Consider the following 4,332-nt stretch of genomic DNA (forward strand, 5'->3'; position numbering starts at 1 on the left):
CTTAGATTAGCTTGTTTGGTGTATTGAAGTATATCATAAGTGAGAATAATAGTAGCTCTATACGTGGGATATGTATGCAAGGTAACAGATTAAGATAGTACACAAAGGGTCCTACTACAAACATGCAGCTGAGACAGTCGGATAAGGACATCCTTGTGTATGTTGATAGAATTCCATATCTACCTAAGTTAAACTTGGAGATCCATCACAAATAGATTTATTTCAGTTCTAGTTTCCAGGTAATCACAGTTAACGATTTTGAATTCATTATAGATTTGGATAAAGAATCTTAAAAGAAAGTCACAATAAGCATTAAAGAGATTCCATTAAACAATCCTCTCAACAAGAACAGGCCTTGATGGCAGGGGAGGATTGAATTACAGACACAGGATTTCTAGCCTCTGACTTGCTCTGAAAGCCACAGCTTTTATGTGGCTGGTCTGGTCAGTTTCTGATCAATTATAACCCCCAAGACATTGCTACTGTGGGTTTCGACAATCATAATGCCATTGCATGTCAAAGGAAATGGTTAGATTCTCTCTTTTTGGAGATGTGTGACATGAATAATGACATGCCATTTATTGTCCAGTGTGAGACTCAAGAAAATTAAATGTTTTTGAAAGAATCCAAGTTCATACTTCTGGTGAGAGCTTTACGTCATTAATTGCATTCCATGATGCTCACATACCACAGATTACTCCATTTTTATAAACCTTACAGATTACTAGCTCCCCATATTTATGAAACCAATTCACACCCAATCAACTCCTAACTAATATAACCAGCAGCTGTTTCCTTGTTCTATGGGGTCTCAGACAGTCCTTCAGATGTTATTAGGAGGTAAAATACAGTTCTTGATGCACTGGGACATGGACTGCTTTAGTATCTCAGAAGTCATGAATTTTAAAAAAAATTCTTTGTTGAGCTTCTTTCTTGAACTGCATGTGCTGATTTACGATGCCATTAAAGGAAAGAATTCCAGGATTTTGACACAGTGATAGTGATGCAACATATTTCCAAGCCAGGATGCTCACTATCTTGGTAGGGATGATGTTGCCATCAAAATAGCTCTCCAAAAGCCGATATCCCATCACCACATCATCCTCTAGTTAGATGTACACTGACCCAGCTCGCACAGAGCTGACTCCTCGAGTGAACAGAACCCCTGAGACCCTTTTTTTATAAAACCTATTTTCCTAATCAACCTGTTCAGAGATACTATTACGCACCACTGGAGCATGTGGGGCTTGACTCCGGATGTTCAGGGGTAGGGACACTACCACTGCACCACAAGAGGGCACCAACACTCCTGTTTATTTTTTTTCCCTGTTTATATTAGTTTCTTTTCTTCAGTGCTTATATTTTCCCATGTTCTCCTGGTTATATATTTTTTGCCCAGCTCCCATGATGTGTGTGTGCAGGTGTGAGACACAGTGAAAGACAACAGGTGACATAATCCTGCTTTTTTTTTTAAATCTTTTTTCCTTTTGTTTTTTTTGGAGACTCTAAATCTCCTATTTTTTTTGTTTTTTTTTTCTTTTTCTTCCCCTTACCCTCACACTACTGCCTAACTGTGATAGATATAAACAGGATTGCACACTATCAGCCAGGGCACCCTGATTGGACCAGGTTAACAGCCTCAATCAGGGAACTCAGTCTTGAGGTTCACCTGGCTGACTTTGTTACATTAACTACAACCTTGCACCTCTAATTTCTGAGACGTAGGCCTGTTGTTTCTCCTGTAGCATCTCTGAGGCATTTTCACACCAAGTCTGGTTCCACTGGCAGTGTGTACTGGACTGCAGTCTGCATTTGCACCCAGAGTGTCTTGGAAGAATTTCATCATCTTTTTCAGTTGGAAATGACATTGAGGCTGCAACATCTATCATGTCCATCTCATCCTGAGAGATTTCTTTGATGCTTGGCAGAGGGGGAGAATCCACAGGTTCTGGTGAACTTGCCAGATGTTCTGAGCCACCGTTTGAGGGTGCAGTTTTCATGTGGTCCACTTGCTTGTTCAGGACCGTCCCACCTACACAAATTTTGAACGTCATAGGACCTGATGGTGTGTTGAATATGCCTCTTACTCACAGAGATCTATTCCTGTAGTTCCAATCCCAAACTTCTTCCTCTGGAGTGAACGCTCTCTCTTGCTTAGAAGAGTCTTGTGTCCAACATTGGTGTTCCTGATGCCATTTTCCTCCAACCCCGAAATGCTTAGGTCTGGGAAGACCAGGTTTAACCTGGTGTGGAGTCTTCACCCCATTAGCAACTCTGTTGGAGCTATCCGTGTAATTGTGTGAGGGGTGGTCTTATAATTAAACAGGAATCGGGAATTTTTGGTATCCAAGTGAAACTGTAGACTGTTTATTTAAGCCTGTCTTCAAAATTTGGATTGCTCTTTCTGCCCAACCATTGGATGATGGATGGTATGGAGTTGTCCTTACATGCTGATGCCATTTGACTCTAGGAAATACTCAAATTCCCTGTTGGTAATTAACATTCCATTGTCTGTGATCAATACTTGTGGGAGTCCGTGCTTTTCAGTTGTCATCCCTGAGTTTGTTGAATGAACTCTATGCTCATTAAACCATCTTGAATGGGCATCCATAATGACCAAAACATTGACTCCATGTACGGACCACTATAGTTGACATGTTACCGATTCAGGATTCACCTGTCCATTTCCACTGGGGGGGGGGGGGGTGCTGCTGGCAATACTCTGTACACACCAATGCAGCTATATGAGCATCTAATGCTGGCTATCATTCATAACTTTGAACCGACATCTTCATTTTGGAAACCCCTAGAGGATCTTGGTGAAGTTCAGCCAGTGACCTTTACTCAGCACAGTCACTCTTGTTCCCCACAGGAATATGCCGTTCTCTATGGTGATCTGGTCTGGCCAGGTCCAGAAAGGTTTCAATTCTGGTTGGATGATCCTTGTAATTCCCATGTCACCACCACTAATCCAGATCAAAAATACTTGCCGAGTTGAAAACCTGGGAGTAACCGGATGGTGAGTGTGGTTTGAAACCCGGCCATTGAGAAGTGGAAGGTAAAAACAATGACTGCAGATGCTGGAAACCAGATTCTGGATTAGTGGTGCTGGAAGAGCACAGCAATTCAGGCAGCACCCGAGGGGCAGCGAAATCGACGTTTCGGGCAAAAGCCCTTCATCAGGAAAACTTGCCACTGGGCTCCGGGTGACTGACGTGTCGCGCTGTCACCGTTAGGGGAGGCTGTTGTCAGCTTCCTCAGCAGAGAGTGAGGACCGTATGGAGCACTCCCTGCTCAGCTCCAACTCCTTCCCTTCACTTCAGCGATTGAGGAAACCCAGCGATCCTAAGGAGTGGATGACGCTGGGGGCTTCCCTGGCAGGTTGGGTTCATCCAGCAGCAGTAGCCAGCGCCTCCTGCCTCCCGGTGCCTGTGATGGACAGCTCAGAGCGGTGCGCCTGTGCTGTGTCTGACCCCTACAGAAGCAGCCCCGCAAAGTTTACATTGTAGTGTCCAGCCCCGTTTCTCCAGCAGATTCCAGGCTGACGGAGGGCAGCATCTTACCTGGGTCAAGCCTACACCTGGACACACCCACCTCCCCGAGACCCCCATCGGAAGGCGCCCAGTGATAAAGCTTTAAAAAGAGGGGCATTGAGAGCAGCACTTCCTCTCCGTTACTGATGCTGTTTCATCAATCCCTTTCGGAGAACTTGCAGCAGCTGGGATAGCTCGGAAGCAGCTGGAGTTTCCCGGGAAAGGACAGTGCAAGGGGGTTTATCTGGAGAATGGACTGGAGGGAGTGAGCAGGCTTTTTGGGTAAGTTCATATCTAACAGCACTGGCAGTCTGATCGTGACATTCTCTGGGAGCAGGAGGGCACATATTGCTAGCAGTTTCTGAATTCCTAACTTCCCCGAAGTGAAGACAGGGCTGGCGCTTTCTGAAGGTCGTTTGGTCTTTGAAACTCTGCACTTGCCGTGACTGGGAGCTATCTGTGACAACATGGGTGTAAGCTACCGGTCAGCCCCTGCATGAGAAACGGACCGACATCTGGAAAGGGGCAATAATTTTCACATCAAATGTCGTGTAGATCGTTTTCAGCAGCCCCTTTTCACACTTTTTAAAGAGTCTCATGACCGCTCCTCTCTTTCTAAGAGCTAGGAGCCTCCCAGTCGGAATTTTCCCTGCAACACTGCTCTGAGTCAGTGTATGAAGGAGGAAAGCCGTCAGTGAATGGCTACAGAACAAGGTGGTCATCAATATTAACTAATCTGATAGGGGACAGGGGGTCATTGGTGAGTGAATCTGGGAGGAGGGGGTCATTGGTGAGGGAA

The 4,332-nt window shown here is 45.1% G+C and overlaps 1 protein-coding gene across 1 annotated transcript in view; it reads left to right on the forward strand.

Moving 5' to 3' along the window:
• Positions 1 to 3,318: 3,318 nt before the first annotated feature.
• Positions 3,319 to 4,332, forward strand: part of shank3a (SH3 and multiple ankyrin repeat domains 3a) — a 1,030,755-nt gene continuing 1,029,741 nt past the window's right edge. The window contains exon 1 of the mRNA XM_043713933.1: positions 3,319 to 3,815. The gene's annotated coding sequence lies outside the window, so the exon portion shown is untranslated. The remainder of the gene's footprint in view (positions 3,816 to 4,332) is intronic.

The sequence above is a fragment of the Chiloscyllium plagiosum genome, chromosome 23 (genome assembly GCF_004010195.1).
Source record: "Chiloscyllium plagiosum isolate BGI_BamShark_2017 chromosome 23, ASM401019v2, whole genome shotgun sequence".
Taxonomy (NCBI): Eukaryota; Metazoa; Chordata; class Chondrichthyes; order Orectolobiformes; family Hemiscylliidae; genus Chiloscyllium; species Chiloscyllium plagiosum.